We start from the raw sequence: 26,277 nt of genomic DNA on the forward strand, positions 1-26,277 counted from the left end.
ATTTATAATAAAAAAGTGATAAATATCAGTAGTGGAAAACTGTGATATAAACCCAATGAATCATCAGCGATACCTTTATCAGTCAAGACATTTACCAATGCATTGGTTTTTACAAATTTGCAGTATTTAAACTATTTCATATGCTGAATTTCCAGAATTAATTGATATCTCTGTTCTTAGCATAGAATTGGAGACCTCAATAAATTCTAATAGTAAAATTTAAACAGGACTAGGGATGTAGCTCACTAGTAGCATCCCTGAATTATATTGCCAGTGCCAAAACTACAACAACAACAATATTATAAACAACAACACTATCAAAACCCAGTAATGGTAAACTCTAAGGTGACCAATAAACCAGGGGCCATATTTCCAGTGTCATTAGCCTGTAATTATAGAACTTTACTGTTGTTCTAGACAGTCTTTCAGGTCTGTTTTAGTACTAAAATCCTCTATTTTATAAATCAAGAAACTGAGACCATCAGGGTTAAGTTCTAGATCTCACCTACAAATTTCCCAGAGAGTTGTGGGGCCAGAATGAGGGCACAGATTGCAATTCAGGGTTCCCCCCGTGCCGCACAACAGAATAATGACTATTTCCATTTTCCATGGAAAAGGTTGAAAGAAAAAGATTTCAGAGATGTTGAAGTATATTTCTTACTTTGTTTGGTTATATTTTATATTTTACCATGTAAGTTAAAATATTTCTAATATTCTATACATATCATACTTTCCATAAAAAACATTAATATAAAACATCCATTTTCTCTTTTTAGTTATTCACTGTGTTCTTTATGCTAACATAAGAATACAGAGGATTTATGTTTAAAATTGTGGTAGGAGCGGATGTCAAGATGGTGGAATAAAATTATAGTTGGAAAAGCATTCTGTTTTATTCATTCTACAAACACAAGTGTTTATTACGTGAAGACATAGCAGTTGGCTAGGTGTTAGAGGGACATCACCAAGGTAAGTAAAACAATGAATCACATGTCCTAAGGACTTCATGAGTGACTATAACAAAAATACTTTTGCTTTCCATAGGAAACTTTTCAGGTATGTACAATGGTGTGTTAGGAATCAGTATAACAACTTACTGTAGAATTTCTGAAATATTAAGTTTTCAATTTTATTGTCTGAAATAAAATGGTTAAAATCAGGCTTTCTCACTTCTTATGAAAATCCACTAATGTGTCACAGAACTTGGCCCTAACATTTTGATATTAGTCAGTACTATTCTGCTGAATTTTATTGTAGAATGACAGCATATAATTAAGAGATGTAGACTGAGTGCGAAAAGTTAATTAACTGTGAGATTTTGACAGACACCAGATAATTAAAAATTAAAATGAAAATAGTTTTTAAAAATTTTAATTATGTTTTAATTCATATGATGATGCTAAGAAATGTGAAAGAGGATGTTTTCCATTAGCTAAATTTGTTCGTCCATCATGGCTGTTCTCACATTAGACTCCCAGTGAAGTCATAATGCACTTCCCACCTGCAGTGCCCTTAATCTATTTCTGAAAGTAATTTTAGAAATTAGAATACTGCTGTGGCATTAAAGTTTAATACTTTGTTGGCACTATAGGAAGAAATTTCTAACAGAAAAAAATTCACATAATTGAAAATAAAATTATATTTCTTATGCTTTTCTTACAAAAGACGAGGTGGAGCTTGTATATGAGGTAGACATGAAGACAAACAACTTAATCTGTGATTCACTAGTATGCACTAAGAGCATTATACCAGATTGTGTCTCTACCTCAGTTTCCTGACATTTGTATTTAGTTGGTGATTTGGATGGACTTCCATTTTTGAGAGAGAGGGCTCATCCTTGCAAATCACGACCCATAATCATCAGTCATCATTATCTTTAAAATGAGTTTTAGTCTAGTGCATGCTGAAAGCTTTAAAACATAAAGCCACTTATTGGGAACTTCTGACCACAGAAATGAAATGTCTTGGGATATGTGAACAAGAGCATTGCTATGGTTGAAGTACATTATAAGTATGTTCCCTCAAGTCTCATGTATTTGGAGGTTGGTCCCCAGTTTGATAGTGCAGAGGTGTTATGGGATATTTAAGACGCGGAGGGTACTGGGCAGTCCTTAGGCTAATTGGGGGCATGTGTTTGGAAGGTACTGCAGCCCCTAGTTGATTTCTCACTTCCTTTTTTGAGATGGTGATCTCTTCCTCACACTTGTGTCCCCACTACTGCCATCTACCATGACGTATTAAGCCAAGGAAAATGTTATTCATAACCTGCACAATGCCATATGGACTTGTAGCCTCCGAAACTGTGAGCTAAATGTACTTCTTTACTTTATAAATATAACATGCTTCAGGTATTTTGTTATAGAAATGCAGGATGGGCTAATATAAACATATTGCTTCTTGGAGACAGCATTTTTTTGTTACAAGATCCTCTGGAGATTATCTGACAAACATTGTATGATTGGCCTGAATATTATAGATTTTCTTGGCAGGATCCTCATTGACAGGTGCTGGAAGATTCATGACATTTATTTATTGATTAAACTCATTTATAAATGTTTATCATGTGACAATTATTATTCCAGAACTGAAGGTGAAATAATGAGCAGGCAAGGTAATTGTCCTCATAGAACACCTATTAGATAATTAATGCTTAGGTGGCCAGGAGCCATCTTGACACAAAAAGGGAATTCTATATACTCCATTGAACAAGAGCAAGTGGAAGATGTATTTGCCTGCAATATTCATAGAAACTTCAAATTTTATCTAGAACTTCTCATAAAGAATGCCTCTTCCAAAAAGTGTCTAGTAGAAGATGAAGGTCATGGCATAGCAGCTAAAAGTCCTTCTTACAGGCTGGTGTTTCAAATAACTTCTTAAGATAAAGAGGAGTTCTATTAAGAGCTTGAATGGGCTTGAATATGTCTGTAACCATTTTCTTGAATGTTTAGTATTTTATAATTTTACATTTTATTTATTGTCTCTCATAGTTTTTAGGGAAAGGTGATCAAGTGTTACTATAGAAGTGGTCCCAGCTTCTTTAAGAGTGACTGAAGTGTTTTTAGTGTCTTCTTCTACTTTCCAGATTTAGGACACATATAGCTTACCACTTGAAACATTTGGGCATGTGCAACCTGCCTAATTCTGCTCAGTCTGATAGTGCTCAATTAATGTTTTATTGAATGAAATAAACAAGTAAGCCAGAGGCAACTAACTCCTTAATTCACTATTCTTGGTTACACGAGTGATTAGCCCCATCATGAGGGTTTTACGTAACAAAATTTACTTTGCAGCAAAACTCAATTATTTCAGTTTGTGGCTTTAAAAGATAAATCCCATTAATTTTACATAAGGAAATATGAATACTACAATAAAAATAAAGCAATTACAAATCAAAAGAAAATGTCTTAAAATGTGGTCTGTAAATCACTGGTCATAAATAAGCATTCAGTAGTTTTAGAAGTCAAAATGAAGAAATGTGATACTATACTTATTAACTTATAAACTAACATGATTTTACTAGAAATTATTTTATTCATAATCACTGTGCTCTTAAGCATTGTGAATGTGCTTTAATGTGAGTTTTTCTCCTGGAATTTACTTAATGGGGTGCAATTGTATTTGGCAGTTTTCTTGCCATTGTTTTGTTTTCATTAGATTTTTATTTTTCATATTTTACTATTGGATTATGTTCTATTACAAATTCCTCCAATATATTAAGGTCCCAAACAATTACCAAATCTTAATTATAATAGAAACAACAATGCAGTGTTACAACATATATGGTTTGCTCAATATGCATTGTGAAAACAATTTGGGTAAAATTATAGAATCTGAATATGTATCCACCAGAAAGTGTGATGATTGTGATTTCAAGAAAATCCATTTTAAAAATGGGGCAAACAGAAAGTATAATCATGACTATCAGAAAATTGAACTACTTTATATTCTGACAATCCTCTAGCTTTAAGTCTGTAATATATTATCTCTTAAAAAACAGTGCCAAATAGAGATTTTTCTTGACAAGTTCAAAATCGTATTTTCCAGTACTAACTTGGTTAATACTTTAACTGTATGTAGAGAAGCTACAAACTTTAGAGTCATCATTTAAAATTGTACTTCTCAAGAGAAAAGGAATAAATAACATGATTTCCCAAAATTTTGTAGAAACAATTGCAGAGATAATTATGATATTCAGAGAGAAAGCAGGATAGACTATTGGCAACATTTCTTATACTAAATGAGAATGCTCAATGCCATCTTATGGAAAATCAATTACTTTATAATATATATATACAATAGACATTTAACTTTATAGCTGTATTAGTTAGTGTGTTGGGTATGAATCAACTTTTGGCGTATGTGCAAACATGGTACAGGGAGAAATGTACAGAAGTTTGCATTGGTGATTCAACTCTGGTTACATCTCATCAGAAACAGAAAGGTCATATTTATTTGAATTAAAGAATTTTGCACTGAATTTCAATCTATACTCTTAGTCTTGATTCTATAATATACTAAAAGAAATATTGAAAATTATTATGAACTGGCCACTACCTGCCAATGGAATTCTTTTCAGTATCCTTAGAGAAGTTATACACTTCTGCTTGTCTATCCTGCAGGTCAGCTGTTGCAGAGAGAAAAGACAGTTTCCTGTGTGTTTCCAATGGACCAAACAAACAAAATTAATAATAAAAAAAAAACAACCAAAATCTATTACTGATATTTAAAAAAATGAGATGTTCTGTGATTTCAAGGGACATGCCCAAGTAGCTATCTCAGTAATGGATCTCCTGCCCTATAAAGCTTGATCATACTACTTCAAAGCTGAAGGAGGAAGCTTTGTTATTGTGCAGAGGTCAGGATTTCATATGAAGATGAAATTCTCAATAGTCTCTCCCATGCTCTTTCTAAAAATCCTTCCTCTGAGAAAGCATTGTTTACATATACTCAGATTAACTATATGTAAAGCAATCAGATGTAGTAAAAACATAGAGAAATAATTCCCAGGGACATAGGTAGTCAAAAAGCAGATCTGGATTTTATACATGCCCTTTCTGCTAACATAAAATTTCAGCCTTCCAGGTTCACATGGGCCTTGCTCCCTGACCTTACTTCAGAAGAAGAGCTACAAATGGCCCTCAATGAGAGATTATGAGAAAATGTTCAGGATTTCCTAGCTCATGCTCAGTCTGACTATTCTGAGGGACTTCACAGCACCAGAAATGACTGCATTTACAGTAATTTATGTTGGTAGATTAGATTTTCTAATTTGTCGAATTGAAGAGTCAGAACAGATGTACGAGTCGATGTGCACTCCCAGCTCTCTGCTGTCTAGGCAGAGTGGACCTATCCTGCTGAGTATGGTTATAAATAACAACTCTACTTCCTGTCCTGAGAGGGAACTAGCATGACCATGATTTTTAAAGACTGTGTTTCTTTTTTTTCTAAACCTTATATTGATGTATTTAAGCAGCAGCAAGTATTTGCAATGCCCAAAGGCTGAGGCAGGTTATTACAGTGCAGCAGGTAGCATGAGCTTCATATTCACATCAACTCCTCGAGGACCCTGTGGGTAACATGAAGGGGGACCAGGTCAATACCACGAAATTAGAGGGTCTGTGTCACAGTTGAGAAGGCTTGGGAATCTATCATTATGTATGAAGCTTCTATGAGTAAACTCACTCACATCCTTTAAATCAGATCAAGGGGAGTGAGTGGGGTAGGAGGAGGAGAGAGAGAAGAGAGAGACTGAATTATCTTGGAGAAGAAACCAACCTGGGGGCTGGGGATGTAGCTCAGTTGGTAGAATGCTTGCCTTGCATGCATAAGGCCCTGGGTTTGATCTCCAGCACCACCAATCTGTCCTTTGAGTCAAGAGATACACTTCCTATATCACCTTGGAATGTCTCTGGTATGTAACAGGCAGCTTTAAAATGTCCTTGAACTAAGCTGTCAATGCCCAGAGGCATACAGCAATACCAGATCCCTAGAGAACATCTCCCAACGTGTATGTATTCAGTGCCCATAAATTGTTTGCAGATGTAGATTTTCGGCAAGATCAGAAGATGACAGGCATATGTACTCAAAGAGTCAACTCTTCATCACAGTTGGACACAATTTGCTATCACCCTCAAGTCATATTATGTTTTTAATAAGAACCTCATAAATATTAATTCACAAACATGAGGCCAACTTTTGACACAATGATACATCTTTGATCTGGGCTCATGCCTTGGGATATGTTCCTCCCCACAGTTGGCATTTAGCTTGATACCTTCAAGACCCTGTCCACAGGTAACATTTGAGAATGTCCCTTACATTATAAAGAAACTGATAATACCTAATTAAATCGTAGGAGGTTGAAAAGAAAAAAAAAAAAAGAACTCTTCTGAGAATTAATTTTACTAAAAACCTAAGAATCCTTAAATAGCTAAGCATCGCCCTGGGTCTGTTATTCATGTGAGCCTCCCCTCTAAGAAAGTATGAAGAGACAGATCTGAGCAAATCTTAGTTTTACAGTAGAAGAGGGAAAGCTGTTTCTCTTTGGCCTTGGGGCATACTGCTTTCTCTTTTAAAAAATAATGTGATAGTATGGGCAAGTAACCCATAAGGCTCTCTTGGAAATAGGGACCCAGGAGATTAAATTTCCCAGAGAAAGCATTGCTGTTTGAATGGAGAAGATGGTACCAAGAAGTTAGGAGTGAGCAAATATCCAATCTCAAAATTTCACACAATTGGACTTCATAAAACATGGTTAAACTGCCATAATTTCTTTAGGGATGACTGTTTTTGTTGTTGTTATTTTGTTTTTAAGGAAAAGCCATATATCTATGTGACAAGATAGGCAACTTTCTTATGTTTGAGGAGACCCTGAGTATCTGTTTAACACCTTACTCACCTTGGTGGTTGGTGAGCTTAGGATTACTGCATATTTTCAAATATTATTGAAACTGGAAATCAGCATTTATTCTGTTAAATATCATGGATAATTGCACAGAAATTTAGCTATTTGCCTGAAATTGTTTTTGTGATCAGTTATAATATCTCCTGCTATATAGAGGGAATTTTAGTGCTTTTTTTTAAACTGAAAATAAATGACTTCCATTTAATAAATCGGCTGGGTATATTCTTATCTCTACAGGAAAAATATTTTTTTAATCTCCCCAGAATTTGCAGCAAAAATTTGTGTAAATAGTTCTCCATTTAAATGAAGTGAGTCTCAGATATCATGAAAACAAACACAAAGTTTAATTGCTGCAATATGATTTTCAGCAATCCTAATTCTCTAAGTACTTAATGTTGTTTCAAAGTATAGATGACTCTATAATGAAATCTCCTGTGCTAGAACATTAATAATATATTAGATGAGATGTCTTTGCTGTGTGCAGAATTTAAGATTGGTTGACTTTAGAAAGAAAATTTCCTAATGCAGTTATTGGATATAGTAATTGCAATATCTTTGTCATTTAAATAAAAGCTAAATTCAATAAAAATAACTGTTCACTCAGATACCTTAGGTGTTCATTATGTTTATTGCAAAATATCAGTATTAGTTAGAGCTAATGTAGTATGCTAATATAACATGAAGCAAGTCCAAACAGGAAAAAAAAAAAGCCCCGTAAAAGGGGTTTGATTGCAATTTTTGCCTATTCTTAACACCTTTCCTGGGTATCTAAATATCATGCTTAAAGAATTTTATGAGGGCAATAAATGACTTGTTTAGAATGACCAACAATATACTAATTAACATCAGTACTTTGTTTTGCTTTTTAATTTTAATTTTTAAAAATCATAAAATATTCGCAATGTGAAATCTGTCATCTTAACCACTCTTCAGTATACAGTTCAGTGGTTCTAAGCATGTTCACTTGTTGTGCAACTATCACTATAATCCATCCTCAGAACTCTTTTCATCTTATTTTACCATTATAGATGCTTCTCAACTACTGATGGGGTTGGGTTCCAGTAACTCCATCATAGAGAGACAAGTCTGAGGCTCAGCTCTATCAGGTGTCCAAGTGAGCAGCTCAACATTGCAAATCCATTGCTGCTTCAGGGGCCTGACAAGACAGTTAATATTTGATTTAGAGACTGCTTAAGTGTATTCTTCTATACTCAGATGTTATAAACTAATTTCTATGAAAATGATTGTTTTTGTCAATAGGTGAGGCAAAATTCTGCTGTTTAAAATAACCTTTTCTTTTCTGGAAGAATGAGTGCAGATTGCACCCCTCTATGTTTGGAACAACATGTAACTCTTGGCAGAGTTACTATTTCTTTAATGTGAAGGTAGAAGTGGATTCCCATCCACCAAATAGGTAATATAGAAAGGTTGAAATAAGGTGTGGAATAAAATCATCTAAAACAAGCATCCTAATTTAGCTCCATTCATTATAGAAGAGTCATTAAAAAACTATTATAAAAGTAAATAACTTGGAATGTGATTTTTATGTTGGTGATTTTTTTCCCTTGTGGTGCCAGGGATCAAACCCAGGGCCTCCCACATGGTAGGTAAGTGCTCTGCCACTGGGTCATATTCCCACTACCTTAGAATTTCCTTATGATGCCTATTCTGTGTCCTTAGATTGGAGTCCTTTCATCTGCCTATTTATTGCCTTCATGGAATTAATTGTTGGTCTTGTAGACAGTTGATATAACACATTTGTTGGGACTTACACACATAATATGTGTGTTTGTGTGCATATATATATATGCTGTTATGTATACATATGTATGCACACTTATGTGATTACATATATATAAACAAATATATAAAACAGGGAATAAAATGATACAAAAGAGATACAGAAGATAACGAAAGCTTTAAAAAAGAATATTCAATATAATTTGGGAGTTAAAATTGAAGGATATGTAGGAGTTACTCAGAGAAAGAGGCTAACATGTGCCAGGCACAGGAGTCGTCTCAGCAAATGTTCTGTGGAGGAGAGAAGCTTGGTGGGTGTGAGGAGCTAAGGAACACTTAAGTGGGAGACATGACAGGGACCCATCCCTGTGAGAACTTGTGGGTCGTAGTAAGCACTTGTTTTTACCCTATGAGCAATGGGACTCTAGTAAAAGATTTTTAAGTAGGAGATGATGGACGTTTTACTTTTTTGAAGATTTCTGTGACTGCAGAATTGAAAACAAGTTTTGGGAAGGTAAACAATGTCTAGAATGGATGCAAGTAGCCTCCTAAGGAGAGTGTGGCTTGGTTCAGGGGAGAGGAGGCAGGCAGGTCTAGAGAAGTGGGGATGGAAATGCTAAGAGGACATGGGAGTTCTAATGGCATTTGTTTCTTCAATGATGAATGCCATGTTGGTCGAATTTCATTAATTAATACTTACTTAATCTTACAAGGCTGTGAGATTTAGAATGACTTGCAAGACATTTATTAATATAAATGTCCCTGAGGATAAGGATGAATTTAAGATGCCTGAATATATGTTTTGCTGTCTCAGTGTAAATAAAATGCTTGATGTCTGCTTAAAAATGATGTACCATCAACTCTTCTGCTGCATAACCTTTCCCCCACCCTTCATCAAATAAAGGTGTACCCTGTCAATTATCATATTCTAATAAGACTTATGTCTCAAATTATTTTATTGTTATCAAGACCTACATAATTTTCAAAGTCAATGAACCTCTGAATTACCATTTCAAATTTATTAGAAGGACATTAAGTGGACAGCCAGAATAACTATTAGATTGCAATTTCATGTAATTGACCTTCTCAAAGGGTTAGTTGTATTAACCTTTTAAATAAACAAATCTTCCATGTTACACAAAAGTATTTTGCAAACACTTACATAAAACTCCAAGCGACAAAAAAATTCATCTCAAATTTAGCACTTGATGAATTTATCTAATCTATATTTATTGTACCTAATAAAAATTTTTCTAACCAGGCACAGTGATACATGCCCATAATCCCAGTGTCTCAGAGGCTGAGGCAGGAAGATCACCAGTTCAAAGCTAACCTCAACAATTTAGAGAGGCCTTAAGCAACTCAATGAATCCCTGTCTCAAAATAAAAAATAAAAGGGGCTGGAGATGTGACTTAGTGGTAAGCATCCCAGGGTTCAATCCCTGGTACCAGAAAAAATATTTCTTTCCAAGGCAGAAAATGTATATCAGTATAAATTCATAACCTAAAAATAGAAGTATATGTCTAATCATGTAATTTTTGACAATGAAACAATGGAAAAAATCTCATGTGTCTTTTTAATTCAGTGCTCTCATTATTGAAGAATGTAATCTTTATCAGTTTTGTGACTTTAATCCAGAAAAAGTGACTCAGCATTTATGATGTGAAATGCTAGTCACTGCTAGAGATTTAGTGGTCAGGGAAGCAACATGCCCTGTATCCAGAATCTTACTGTCCAGTATGGGGTCATTTCTTCCTACTCTATCCTTGCCACAAACAGCCAGTTTTTAAGTTCTCCTCCCTCTGGAAATTATTGAAATATTCTTAGATGGAGCAAAACTTTCTTCTCAGTATTTTTTCCCAGTCTATTTAGTTTTATTATAGGTTATGGATCATGAAGTTGTTTTTATGCAAATCAAATTTTTTTTTTGAGAAAAATAGGTCCATTGGGGATTTTACCACTAGAGAGTAATTAACCACACTAGAAGATGTATCAATATTATCTTATAAAACAGACATTGGTTATATTAGACTACGAGAAAGAATGATTGTGCAAAGTTTTCTCATTAATGTGCCCTTATAGCCTCTGTGTGTGTGTGTGTGTGTGTGTGTTAATTCCAGATGATTAATTCCTAGGTTTGACTTTTATGTCATCACCCAACATTAATTAGGAAACCCGCATCTTTCAGTGGTTTTGGACCTCCTCAGATTTTGAAACTATTGAATATTATTTGATTATGATTTATTACTTACTCAATATAAACTTGTTACTTTTCTCTTCTACAAATATTACCAATTCTGCCATGGAAATATGGCTATGAGAAACTGGTGTCAAAAGAAATTACAATGTAGAGCTAGTGACAAGTAGGCCTTATTAATTCTTAATAAGCTTAGCTTAGGCTTAATAAGAACTTACTGTATGTAGGACCCTGTGCTAAGTGATTTTTCTTAAAAATGACTTTTACTTAATGCTGTCAAAAAAAGAGTCTATGGCTTCCTTCTCACACCCTGGCCCACTCCTTTGGTTCCTTGGGATGACACACCTGGCAGCTCAGTGGTTGGGAAACCACCTGTGGAGACAAGAATCCTGGGGTGGGATCAGGAGAAGAATGTCATTTATTCCCATATCCATCCACACTGCCAGCCAGCAGAGAAGTTGTGCTATGTATTCTCTGTAAAGGTAGCCTCTGGACTTACCCCAGGTGGTACCATCTTACTTCAAAGAACCAAGCAACAAAAAACAGCCCACAGTTATGATGAGGTTTTAAAATTTATAGGATAAATGGTTTTCTACCTTTTATGTTATTTACATTATTCTAAGACTATAGTGTGCTTCTTATCACACTTTTAATTTTTTCTCATCTAAGCCATATTTCTTTAAGTTTTATAGTAAAAGTTACCCCTATTTTTGAAGAAAAAATAAAATTTATATAATTAGATATAAAGCTTCATTTTGAAAGAGAGATCACTAACTCAAATATGACATAATAAAGTCATGGTGATATTTAAAATTTTATATGCGAAACTGCACTATCAGTTCTCAGTTACTCATACTGGGAGGGAAATGGTACAGATCACCTCTCTCTTAGGCTGCTTAGGGCTGATGAGAAGTCCATAACTAATGACAATCAGATCTATGTCACCTTATGAGTGAAATTGTTATAAATCAAAGGTGGGGGAACCTTCTACCCATCATGAACTCCTTCCTGCAGCAGCCTGCAAGACCTCCCTACATCCCTCCAGGTCCCTGCTCATTAGCAGACCCCTGGCTTTGCTACTGCTCATCCTCCTTCCCTTTTACCTACCCTCAGTCACACCTGTGTTCAAGCACCCCCTCTTGTCCAGAGGCTTCTACATCCACCCTGGCCACGTCAGAGTGGCAGGGTGACGGTGGGGCTAGGCATCTCCAAACTGAGGTTCCCTTGTACCAAGCCTTTACCTCTTTGTCAGCAGGTCTGTCCACAACACTTGAAGCCTTTAGGCCCAAAGGGACGAGCAAGAAGAAGCAACTTTATTACAGTGGGGTTATTTGAATGTAGAGATACAAATATTTTTGAATTATGAAAGTGATCAAGTTCAAGGATATGTTGTCAGAACATCCTGTAAGTTCATGGCTGTGAAGGTATCACTGCACATCAACACCCTGTGCCAGTCTTCTGTGACTTTCTTTCTAGGATAGACTGTCACCTGATGGACTCTGATGACTGAATCACTGCTGATTCTCAACCCATGAAGATCAGTACTAATTTGCTAATTTTTGTGTACGAGGATTATACTTATAGCCAAAGTCCCCCATATTCACTTTCTCTCTCTCTCTCTCTCTCTCTCTCTCTCTCTCTCTCTCTCTCACACACACACACACACACACACACACACGAGAGAGAGAGAGAGAGAGAGAGAGAGAGAGAGAGAGAGAGAGAAAGAATGAGAGAGAAATTTGCATGTATGTTAGTATGGCATTTTGCCTGAAATTATGAAAATCATAACCCTTAATTCACCTTGGGTTTGAAACCAGCCATTTTTATTCTTTCAGAAGCATGTGATTTACTAAGTGCCAACGTTAAAAGCTTGCTTTCATTTATCTCACATTTGGTGAGCCAGTATTCTTTATGAAAAGATCCACCCTTTTAAATTAGAGAAAAGAACCTGCCATTAGCTCTACCACAAAGCCAGGACATTTTTCTGTATGGAATCTCTGAAGTGTTGAATGACATTGGCTTCTATCTACAACAATCTCCTCTGCCATTCACAAGCAATTCTCATAGTAACTGTACTAGATTGGAAGTCAAAGAAAGACCCTGGATTCTTGAGTCACTTCTGCCCCTTACTAAATATATGAGTTTTGCCAAATAACTAAATTTTTAACATCTAAGTTGTATGACACACAGTGATCTCTCTTTTGGCCACATGGAAGGTACTTGTATGCAATGATGGGTGAGAAATTATTCGTTCTTAGAATCATTTGATTAGGATTGATAAATTGCTTCTCTGTGTGGATATCACTTCAGATATCAGAGGGACAGACCAGAAAAGGACAGAGTCTGTCTTCTGTCTGGCCTCACTGCTATGCTGGGAACTATTAAGTGCTACACAAGAGAAAGTATTAGGAACACATGAATTGATAACATTATTTATGTATATATTTATATAAACACTTAAATTGTCCCCTGGGGTAAAGAAACATGCCAAATTCTGTTGTATCTTTGGAAATATACATATACACAGGATATAACAGAATTAGCAAGTCCATATGTATTATGGCAAGATCGAATTGAATTTAAGAAAAAAAAAGTAAAGGAAATTCCAAGAATAAATTTAAGCAGTTAGGAGGCCTAATGGTCAATCACAGAGTGTATTTATGAAACTCACTTCATTTTCTGAAGGACCCTTTACTTGTTATTTAGAATCCAAAATAAAAAAAAAAAAAAACAACTATAAAATTAAAGCCCTTACCAGTAGAACCTAATAAAGATATTTCTGTGAGGCAGCTGTGGGAAAAAAAGAAAACGATATAAAAATGCACTATCTCTGTGATGTCTATCCAGAGATTTCTATCCAGAAAGGCTTCATCTTGGTTTCGCAGATTCTCACGGCGGGCATATGTAAATTCCAGTCCTGATTTGATTCTCTGATTTGATGATCTTTTCCCTTCTCTTTTTCCTCCTCTTCTGCCTCCTGCTTTTCCTCATTTTCCTCCCCACACCTCACAGAGTAAATTATTTTAAGCCAGTTAGATAGTAAGCTGGGTAACAGTCTTGGCATTACTTGGAGTTATTTAAAAATGAGATGACTACCTTTTTTTGTCCTTGGATATGCATCGGTCTGAAAGGAAAAAAAAAATCCTAGCAAATATATTGGTACCTTGAAGTAATGCTGAAAGATACCAAACATTTGAGGCTGTTTTGCAATATGTGTGCTTGTGTCCAACACCAGTGACAATTATAATAGGCTAATGCTTTAGATTGGATAAGGGCAGGTTAAGATGATTGTCTCTCTTGGTCAACTGTTGGCCTTGTCCCATTGACTGTGCTTAGTCAGGGTTGCCTTTGTGACTCGAGAGGTTTGAGATGAGATGTTATGATGGACTTTCACATCATCTTAATACCTATTGGTATTAAAATATCTTTTGAAACTTGGTCTTGAGTTTATTTCCTTATTTTTTATCAACAGATAGATATTTAAAATTATTTTCTAACCTCTGTTTCAGAAATTTTTATTTTCTTTTTGAGGCAATTATCTTGATGAAGATGGGTAAATGATTTTAAGGACACTGCTAGTTTATTATGGCCCAAGTGCAAACAATTTTAAAAGGGCTGCATGAGTATATTACTCAGGCTTCTCCAGAGAAACCTAACTGGAGGATGTGTGTGTGTGTGTGTGTGTGTGTGTGTGTGTGTATGCCGGGGGTGGGGAGGGAGCTGTTTCAAAAAGGAGTTTGCTTATTCTCTAAAGCAATTGTGGAGGCTAGCAAACCCCAAATCTGCAGGGCAGGATAGTAGCATGTAAGAGATTTTGACAGGAGTCAGGGTGGCAGTCTTGAGTCCAAAGGAAGTTGAGAAGCAGAATTCCCTCCTTTTCTGTGGACCTCAGTCCTTTCTCCTATGGTATTGCACTACTTGGATAAGGCCCACCCACACTAGGGAGGGTAATCTACTCAATCGCTTGATTTAATTATCTGTCTTAGCACAACATCTGGATTGATATTTGACCAAACAAACTGAGAGAGGCTAGCCAAGCCAACATATACAACTAGGTGTCATAGTCAAATCTTTTAAAAAATAAATTTTACTATATGCTTTATTTATTGTCTTGGGAGGAAAGCAGAGATAGAGTGAATAGTATTGAGGAAACCAGAGTTTTACCATTAGAATTTCTAATGTGGATACATATGGGAAAAATCAAGGACATGACTGTGAGAACCTAGATCTAGATTTGTACCTTGAAGCTTACACTTTCTTAGTTTTGATAAATAGGGCGAATTTTGTAATAACATAATAATTGCAATGATATTAATTTATAGCCATTATATCAAGTATTCCATATTTATTACTTCATTTTCACAAATCTAAAGCAGATTCTGATATTATCTCTAGTGGAAAGATGAGAAAATTGATGCTAGGATAGGTTGAGATTTGTGTAAGGTCAGAGGTAAGAAGAAATACAACTAGGATAATTATGGCAATTATAAACAATGTTTGCTTCCATCACATTCAAAACACATCCAAGATGGAAGACTGTGCGGTATCTTTCTTACATCCACTGTCTGGATGGATCTATATCCAACTTATTCAACTTTGTTTTTTTATAAAGTAAACTCACTTTTCTCCAAATTCTAAACCATTAACTAATGAGTAATGCTTTCCAAAAAGCATGACTCTTTTTTTCCTTCCTTAATAATTTGCCAGAATTATTTTTTCAGGTCAATATTTTTCAAGAGGATGATCTAGGTATTGGGCATAAGTAGACAATATTTACTATTGTTAGACTATTTTACAAGACGTGTTTTAGAACAACATAATATTATTTTTAGCTTGGATTTTAACCATTTCCAAAAAGTTAAGCCCCATAAGCTTAATCAAAGCTGCTGATGTTTCCTCCCACCTTGGGGGAAGCCATCTCCATACCTTCAAGGAGGAGTTGAGTTGGCCCTGACTTTCTGTTTTCACCCCATTCGCTGTGCTCTCCAGTCTTTTCTGTTTTGTAAATAACAGAGAGTTGTATTTCTGATGTGTTGCACCATATCTGGTGCACAGCATTCAATAAATAATTCTGGAAAGAAAGGAATGAGGTTAGGAAGAAAGAGAATGCTCTTCAGAAATATTTACATTTTAGCTCTGTATTTACTTCCTTCCGTTCAGACCTTTTGTAACACACTTTTTCTGGTGAAATTGGTTGCCCGGGAGCCAAGGGGCTCTGTGCTAAGTTTCAGCGTTGACACTATTATTGTGCTGCCGTTTCAACTCTCTTCCTCATTGTTCTGCCTTGCTCACTATGGGTTTGTCATGAGTAAATCCCAAGAAGGCACATTTGAGTCTCAGGATGTGCCGAGCCATAGTGAAAAATGCTATCTTTGAGCTTTCTTATTTTAAGACAGAAGGAAATACTGACCAATTTTTTTCTAATAGACACTTTGAGAAGGTTGGTTGACATTTCAGTGTCAGACAATTTCTCCAGAGTCATTGATTTTTAAAAAACACTTTCTAGTGATGCTTCCTACCTATAGAATAACACTTGTGATAAACTCAGAAATATGTTTTAGGGATAATAAAGGATAGAAATTGCATCTGCCATTATTATTTTAGCATAACAATTTATCTGATCTGCTGTTTTAAAAATAATCTGTATGGATGAAATTCAGCCCAGATCATGGACTTCATTCACCTTTGGTTTGAAAGTATAATGACTGGAAGAACCAAATATAATAAGATACATTTGGGACCAAATAAAATTGGGAAGATAAGTTATAGCTAATTGTTAATTTTTATTGATTTTTCTTTTAAATTCTGTCATATTTACCATCAGTTTTTTTTAATATAGACTTTAAATAGTATTTTTTTTAGGTTAAGAAATTAATTGATCTGGAATGTATTTTTAATTGCTCCAAGAAAACTAAATGGAGAAATTTAAACTCCAGACCTAAGTATTTGGAAATAAGTAATTGATTTCTTATTTATTCATAGCTTGTATATTATAGGTTGTCAAGTTTTTATATCTTTAGATTTCAATTTTAAGACTTCTGTGAAATAACTATTCTAATAACATTTTAAAAATGTCTTCTATTGTAATCTATTCAACACAAAAAAGAATAGCACATTATAAACCTCTTAAAACTAACTTAAAATATCCATTTACATATTTTACCTTAATTTTTTTAAAGAGAGAGAGAGAGAGAGAGAGAGAGAATTTTTTGATATTTATTTTTCAGTTTTCAGTGGACACAACATCTTTATTTTATTTGTATGTGGTGCTGAGGATCGAACCCAGCGCCCTGCGCATGCCAGGTGAGCACGTTACCGCTTAAGCCACATCCCCAGCCCCTTACCTTAATTTTTATCCTTTATTTTCCTTAAGAAATTCTTGTATGGAAGTAAAGAAATTGTGTGTTCTTTTGTATTAACTGAGAAGAAAGTAAAATATGATAACTTAACATACAAGTTGCAACTAGCAAGGGTCTTTCTTTTTATGATATAATGTCATTTCTGGATATAAATTACAGAATTGAAGCAGCTAAATCGACTTTTAACTCAAAAATTGTGTTGCAGGCTTTATTTGGGGATTTATATTTATTTTCTCACTGCCTATTCTGTGCAAGAGGAGACACTAATGAAGAATACATCTTCAGTAAATTTAATCAGCTTACAATATTCTGAGAAGCACAGTCAAGATCTTAAGTTTTACACTAATTCATTATGAGAGAAAATTCATTTAGGCGTCTGAAAATGTTACTTTCTAACATTTATCCTAATTCAACAAACACTTAAGAAATTACTAGAAAAGATATACTGCTCGCTGCCCATAAAGTTATTATAATGTCATAAATAAAACTCTGATTTGCTTTTAGATTTCAATTTTATTTTCTGTAACTGATTTACTCATCTTCCCCAAAGCAGACACCAGGGAAAGGAGTGAACCATGTAGATGATGTCATTGTTCTTATTCTAAAAGACTAGAGAAACCGAGGAGTGATGGATAACTGTGGATAACAAGAAAGGAGTTTGAGTAGCTGGAAGTGATTCATATAAAGGTTCCACATTGGACTACAGTGGTTAGGGTTTGGCATCTTAATTCCACCCTGTGGAAATCTCATGCCTGTTGGAGTGGCTGTGGCCTCGAAACCAAGGAGCAGATCAGATGGACAGAGCCTGCTATAAATTCTACCTAATAGGATGGAATATTCTGTGATCAAGAATCTCATTATTAATCTCATTATTAATAGAGCAATGGAAAAACTGGAGAAAAGTCTAGATTTGCTATACCACAGTTGTTTCCTCAGCCTTACATTTGCATAATGGTTGAGAAATCTTCTGAATAATGTTTAAAAGGCCTAAAGCATTTTCTTAGCCCTCATTTCCACCATGATGAGGTATTTGGATGACAAAAAGAGTCCATATATGGCAGAATTAGATAAAGAATTTTTAAAAAATCTATTATTCCTTCAAGTATACTGAAATTCTTGTTAGGCTTTAGACTGTAGATTTTCCTTCCTTCCTTGATAAGCTTTAGAAAAATAGCATACTCTTACTTTTTCTTTAAAATGGTATAATAGTATAATCTTGACAACTTAAATTTTTTATCTGTCATTTGACAAATAATCAATTCTAGAAATTTCCAATTACTTAATTAACTTAATACTTATACAGTATAATCAGCATTATGATAAATTATGGATACTGAGCGATGTACATTAAATGCAAGTGTATAGACATACACACAGATACATGCATATTTGTTATCTTATTCTATCATGTTATTAATGTTGCTTCATTAAACAGTCATTCTTTAAAGTCAACAGTAAATTAGAGTGATGGAAATGCTCAGGCTCATAAATAATCCCATGGTGATGAAATTTATAAGCTTTTTAGTAATCAATTGAAAATACACTATTGAAGTAGATGATAAAACAGTAAGTTTTTACAAAAAGGGTAAAAGTACTATGAAGTGCAATTATAAACATATGCCTTTATTTTTTCAAGGTAGTCCATTTATTCTTACCATTTAATTATATGTAACACTTATTTAATGAAAGAGTAGACATTTAAAAGCATTTGATTACTATAATAGGATAAGCATTGTTCCAATTTGAGATCTCAATAACCAGCAATAATAGTTATGTAATTTTAAATTAATTTCACCAGATTCTCTTTGACACATTTATTATAGTATAAAGGAGCCATCATAATTTCTCGTAGGCATCTGTGGCTTGTGGACATGAATAAATTTCTCCTGCCAACCAGCACATCATGAAGCTTCCTCTCAGTGTTCTGGATTGCATTTCCTCTCACCTCCACAGGGATCTGTTCCATCAGTTTTGAGATAATTCCCTCCTGCCATTTAGCTAACTTTTACATGTCCTTCACAATGTATTTTATGTATAGTTTTCTCTAACCAGATTTCGATGACTCTGCCTTGCTCTGTTCCCAAAGCACCACTGGAATGCTTTTCCCACCACGATCATGAAGGTCATGAAGTCACTGGGCAAGTCTAATTGATTGTACTGTTTGAGGGAAGGAACTATAAATAAGCTAATGTTTATTAAATATTTTTTAAGTGCCTGGCATGGTCACAAAACCATCTCATTTCATCTTCACATTTGTAGTAATTGCAGAAGATAATGTTATTTCTGCCCCAGGGTCAATAAATACTTATTGATAATTTTATTAATAACAACAATAATGTCCCAGTGAGCCCAAGAGCATATGGGCTAAAAGAATCCCCAACCCTTTACCACTCATTTATCACAAACTCTAAAGTTATTTTCACTAAAGGCAATTCAATTAAAGGCAGTTAATTCCTGTTAAACTTCATAAAAAGATATACCTTTGCAAAATGTGCTAATACCTTTTGTGGCCATCACGAAGTGGTTCAATTCATTACGCTTTTAGAATGGCAATTTCCATTTTTCTTCAAAATGTGTTTACCATTTTCATCAAAATGTGAAAATTAAAATTTTCATGCTACGAGCTGGCTCATATTCATAGGCCAAAAGTGCTATCCTTTCATTTTACTCTTTTTTTAGTTTTCCTGGACATCTGCCTTTATGTGAAGATAGCTGAGAATTTTGGCTTTCAAAATACACCTGAGTCCAATTAAGCAGACTGGAAGTAGAGGGAGCAGTAGGAATAAGAAAAACTGGCCAGAAAATGACATATGAGTTGCTGTTGTTAAATGAAGGGTAAATGCATATTTTGTGGAGGTGATAGACATTTAAATTCACCAAGTGGTTTTAAATCACTTGGCTATGTTCTTTGGCTGGAAATGATGTACAGGTTATTGAGTGAGTCATTCTCCCAAGCAAAGGTAGTGAGTGGGGAAGTTTGAGTCATTGAACCAACTTACCTATGGCTTAGTAGCACAGCACCAGGGCCTAGCAGTCCTGGATGGTATGGTTTTGGACTTTCTATTAAACATGTTCAATTTCTTTGTTTCTATAACCATTTCATGTTACATAGCTTAACAAACATAGCTTCTAATTTTCTCTTTGGGGTCTATAAATTGTCATTATCCCAACAGAACCCATTATAAAATGAAAGACAAGTTTAGAGACTAGTTATTTTCTTGGTAATATATGGACTGTCTTTTTAAAAACACTCAGCATTTTGATATAAGATTTTTTTTGGATAACTTGATTATATAAGTGAGGAAATAATGAAAAGCATTTAACTAGCTTCACACTTCATTTGGACTGTGATGGGATTTTATTAGACTGAACAAGCTCACCCAATGTGCCTATATATTTATCATATTGTGCATGAAATAACGGTGCCAGAGGAAAAGGCATGAAGAGAGACAAAAGAAGTACTTCAAAGGCAAGAATCCTTATTAGGCTGATGGAATTCTATCCCCAGGTTGATTTTTGATAGGCATACAATTCTTTGAATTTCTTATCCCAAATTCCAGTGAGAGTGTGTCTTGCTAAAAGCTGAGTCTATCAGTCTCTGTCTCTTGCATGAATTAATTTAGAAAAAGTTCTTTGAAAATGAGTTGCTGCATTATTTGCCGAGGATACTCAGCCTCTCTACTTCCATGTGAGATTCAGGCAAACATGGAAAGGAACTGGAAGGGTATTTCACCCCTCTTCAGTTTGAATTTCTGTGATGACTCTAGTAATGTACTGGCTACTCAGCATAATAGGAGTAAGAGAGGCAGGAGGAAGAAGGGATTTGAGAGGCAGAACTGATGATCCTCAAAGATGAAATAAGAAGTAGAATTTATGGTTACCAGGAAAATCAGACCTTAGTTCCACCTCATACCCCCTTTATGCTCACAGTATGCTGATCTAAAGCACTGGGTCTTTCAGCTCATACATATCTTGTACTTCTGTTCTACAAAAGACCCTTTATTACATAACCTATATTTACCAGGCATCACCTATCTATTGGAGTGAAAATGAAAAGTATACATATCTCTTAGCTTGAACTTTCATAACAAAATACCATAGACTGGATGACTTAGACAACAGAAATTTATTTTCTCAAATTCTGGAGCCAGGAATTCTAAGATGGATGTGCCAGCATGGTCTAGTTCTGGTGAGGGCTCTCTTACTAGCTTGCAGAAGGCCATCTTCTTATTATATCCTCATATTACACATGCCTGCAAATGTGCACACATGAGCGCGCACATGCACACACACACGCACACACACACACAATGCTCTCATGCCTCTTCTTATAAAGAGGCTCTTCCTATCAGATGAGGGCCCCAACACTGTGACCACATTTAACTTTAATTACCTCCACAGAGACTGTACCTCCAAATATAATAAAATTGGGGGGGTGGAGCTTCAAATATGTAAATTTAGAAGGTATACAAATCTTGACTTGACAGCAATAGGTATGTAAAAGTAATTATCTCTGACTTAAAGACTTTATCAGAAAAATTGCCAGAACCACAGCTCAAATTCTCTTTCTTATTCACAGGATCCTTCAGCCATCTAATAGGGGATCTTTTACATTTACAGGTTACCTGATCCCTTTTGGGATTATTTCCTGCCTTCTCTGTGTTGGATTGGCATTGATGGATCTAGTTCTGACCATAGCCCATTAGAAGCTTTCCTCTAATGGTTGAATGCATCAGGGAGAGAAGAAAATTGACTTACTACACTGATATTTTCTTATTAAATAAAAGAAATATTGTATTTTAAGAATAATATTACCCACCAACACATATAGTTTTTCATGTAATGTTTACAAAACCACTATGATAGAGTTATCTGTAAATTAGAGTGGATCATTCCATTAGAAACTGCATGAATCAAACCATGGCCATGTGCATTCAAAGTCTAGATTATCCTCACAATCCGCATAGGTTTTCTATCATAAAATTAACGAGTCATCAAAATACTACTTGCTTGCACACACTTGAAAAAACTATTTGCATATATGTTTAACATATACAACTCACCCATTTCAGCCAACAAATCATTAATATCAGGCAACTGTTTGTGTACATAACTCTTTGTATTATTTTTGAATATGACTAAATGTATCCAGGGTTCTCTTTAGCTGTGGCATCTGGATGTTTGTTTATTCATAATGCTTTTGTACATTTGAAATGTTTATAAACTTTATTATTATCTTTTAATATATGTAGGGTCTATAGTTGTGTTCCTGTTGTCATTCTTGATGTTGGTAATATTTGCCTTTTCTCTATTTTTTTAATAAATCCAGGTAAAAATTTATATTACTGATATATTAAAAGTGCCATCTTTTGGCTCATGAAATTTCTTGAGTTTTAAAACCCATTGTATACTTCATTGATTTTTCCTATAATATTTACTATTTCCATAATTACATTATTATTATAGACATAATTTTCTCTTTTGCTTTTCTCATTTCTTAAGAAGAAGCTAAAATTTTTGATTCGCAATGTCTTTTTTCCACTTCTATTATCTATTCCTAATTACCAAATATAGGTAATTAAAGCTATCAACCTTCTTCCAATAACTGATTTAGCAGGATTCTCCCAAATTTTATAATATTTTGTGTTCATTTTCTTCCAATTGACTATTATAATTTTACCTTTTGATGTCTTCTTCAACCCATGGGTTATCTAGAAATATGTTAGTTTCCAAATGCATATTATTTATAGATAGCTTTGTGCTATTTATTTTTTACTTAACTTCATTGTAGTTAGAGAACATATTTTGTATTATGGTTAATCTTTTATTTTGAGATATTTTTGGACCCGGAATATGTCTATCTTGGTAAACCCTTGCATGTTCTTTTAAAAAAACATGTATAGGTTTTCGTATTAGTTAGCCGAATATCTTATAAACATCAGTTAACTCAAGTGGGTTGGTAGTTTTCAGCATTTCACTAATTTTCTAATTTTTTTCCTGGCTTTTATTCCAAGAGGATATTGAAATCTTCAATGGAAATTCTTGATTTGTTCATTTATCCTTATAGTTACATGTTTTGCTTTATGTATTTTGAAACTTTCAATTGTTCTTTTATGTTTTTATTTTCTCTCTTTCCTTGACTTTTTCTGGGTTAGTTGATTTTTTTTCTTATTCCAGTGTTTTATTCAACTGGTTGAAAAGTTCTAACCCTAGGACTAGTTTTTTAGCATTTGTGAGCTCAACCATCAATCAGGATCTTTAGGATATCAATATTCTTTCCAAATACGGCAAGGAAACTTCAATCAATCAGTTTAATTCCTTTGTGCCTCACCTTTATGCTATTTTAGTATTTTATTTTAGTTGGATATTGGTTTTTAATTCCCTTCAATATTATCGTAATTTTCTAAAGTCTTATTTCCAAATATCTATTTCTCTATACATATCCATCTGTCTATTCATCTATATCAGTTTGCTTGCATTTCTGCTTTTATCTCTGATCTTCTGTGTGGGGTTATTTTATTTTTTGCACAAAGTGAATTCTTCACAATTTCAATTAATCTGTTGACAGCAAGAATATTCCTTTTTTCCCAGAATTTTTCTTAAGTTAGCCTCTTTTAGAGATGATATTTTCACTGAATGTAGAAGTCTAGGTTAACCTTTATTTTATTGCAGTTCATAGCAGGTAGTGTTTCACTGTTTTTGGCTTCCACTGTTGCTCTCGAGAAGTTAGCTGTCAGTAAAGCCTTTGCTTCTTTAACGATGATATTTTTCCTGTGTAGCTGCATTTAAATTATCTATTTTCCCTTTTATGTTCTTCTTTTTCCTCATAGTTGTACTAAATATTATTTTCTTATCATTTAGCTTGCTTTGAATTTCCTAGGCTCTCGTTCCAGATAATTGATTCTTTAATTTATTTTGGAAAATTCTCAGCCATTGTTTCTTTTAATTTGACATTTGTTTCACTGTCTTTCCCTCTTTCTTTTGGAATATGCATTATATATTTTCTGGATCTCTTATTTTGGCCCCTCTTCATCAATTCTTCCAAGAAAAGGCTGACGTGTATGAACATTGTCAATGACCTTCCTAGCCCTTCAGTCTATAGATATGTTCAAATAATGTGAAGCACACAGTAGATCAGAAGGATGGAGGAGAGCAAAGTGGGCACTTCCTGACCTTGGTCCCTGGTGGCCAGGCTGATTGGCCACTTACTAAGGGATACAGATCCTGTCAGGGGGTCCTCCCCCTTTCAAGTTGTGCTCCCTCAGTTTCCCCCTCACTCCCCTCCCCATCCTTTCTAGGCTCATGGGGAGGTGCTGCCACAGTCACTAACCTTGGGATCATAAACGGATCATGTTGTTTCCTTACACTTTGACTCCAAACTCAGATCGTCTGGCTACTCTGTTTCCTAATCATACTGACTCCAACCCGTGGCTGTGAAACTTCATCATGTTCTCTAGGACACCTAATCTACATTTTATATTTGGGTTCTCCATTTCTATCTGCCTTATATTCTATGCAGTTTATTCCAACTCAAAACTTCTTTTTATAGTTGTTCTAATGATGAATTTTGCATTTTAAAATTCTATTTAGCTCTTTGTCAAATCTGTTTGATAATTTATGATAATCAATGGTTTTCTTTCATATTTTACCTTCTTATTTTATGTCTATAAACCTAAAACACATGTTTCTTTTACATGCTTCCTGATAATTTCTATATCTGAAATCTTTATGGGTCTGATTCTGCTGACAATTGTTTTTATTGGTTCTTGTTGATCCTTTGTTTCTTTTTGGTGTTCTGAGTTTTTTGTTTTTTTTTTTAACATGAGATTATATTCTTTGGAGTTTCATTTATGGCTATTTTTTTGAGTTCCGGGATGAATATTCGTCCCTCCAATGGATTGGTTTCCCTCTTCCAGGTCCTTCAGTGAGCCATGTATCAAGGATCACTATAAATAAAAGGTGATTGGAATTTGGACCACATGAGGGATGGCTCACGATTGTGACTCTTTTTTAGCAGTAAGGTAGGTGTATCTAATTCAGTTTTAAACTATGTTTATAGCCAGTAGGTGGCCTAGATATGTAGACTGGATTTCTTCTTTTAGAGACTATACTTGGAAGAGGCTTCAAGCTTTGTCTCTTTTAAGCTGCACAAAGCTATGAAGACATAAACTCAAGTTTGTGAAGTCTAACAATTACCCTGAAGAGGAAACTTATCAGCAGTGACTCACTCTTGATCTCCAATTTCACTTAGGTTTTGGCCTGAGCATTGCTTTTGTTTTAACATTACATGGAAAAATGAAAGAATATACTTCCCCTAATTTTATCCAACATTGGTGATTGGTTTCAGTTGGATGATCACTTAGTGTTGCTCCTAAGACAAAGTGTTAGAATCAAACCATCATTTTATTCTGATGTTTTTGTTTTTGTGTTAATTTTATTTTTATTGAATCTGGGTGTTTTCATGTCATTTAATTGTGTGGTCTGTTTTCTGTTATCTTATTTCTTGCTTTCTGATCTTTAAAATTCTTTACTTGGGTTAGACTTTAAAAGTTTCATGGAGAAGTTGTGCCTTAAGCTGAATTATGATGAAAGGGAGCTGTCAGTTGGAAGTTTATAATGAGAGAAAGAGAGAATACTGTCAGTGGTTGAATTTATATACTCATTTTTTTATTATTATTGTTGGTTGTTCAAAACATTACATAGTTCTTGATATATCATCTTTCACACTTTGCTTCAAGTGGGTTATGAACTCCCATTTTTAGCCCATATACAGATTGCAGAATCACATCAATTACACATCCATTGATTTACATATAGCCATACTAGTGACTGTCGTGTTCTGCTACCTTTCCTATCCTCTACTATCCCCCCTCCCCTCCCCTCCCCTCCCCTCTTCCTCTCTACCCCCTCTACTGACCTTCATTTCTCCCCCTTGTATTATTTTTCCCTTTCCCCTCATTTCCTCTTGTATATTCTTTTGTATAACCCTGAGGGTCTCCTTCCATTTCCATGCAATTTCCCTTTTCTCTCCCTTTCCCTCCCACCTCTCATCTCTGTTTAATGTTAATCTTCTTCT

The 26,277-nt window shown here is 34.7% G+C and overlaps 1 protein-coding gene across 9 annotated transcripts in view; it reads left to right on the forward strand.

The window, feature by feature from the left end:
- Marchf1 (membrane associated ring-CH-type finger 1) overlaps positions 1-26,277 on the forward strand; it is a 732,725-nt gene that overhangs the window by 174,205 nt on the left and 532,243 nt on the right. Inside the window, exon 1 of one of the 9 annotated variants that reach the window (XM_048791730.1) lies at positions 25,109-25,222. The exons of the other annotated variants lie outside the window; for them this stretch is intronic. The gene's annotated coding sequence lies outside the window, so the exon portion shown is untranslated. Of the gene's footprint in view, positions 1-25,108; positions 25,223-26,277 lie in introns of those variants that run through there. 9 annotated transcript variants of the gene reach the window in all.

This window comes from Marmota marmota, unplaced genomic scaffold (genome assembly GCF_001458135.2).
Source record: "Marmota marmota marmota unplaced genomic scaffold, marMar, whole genome shotgun sequence".
NCBI classification, from domain to species: domain Eukaryota; kingdom Metazoa; phylum Chordata; class Mammalia; order Rodentia; family Sciuridae; genus Marmota; species Marmota marmota.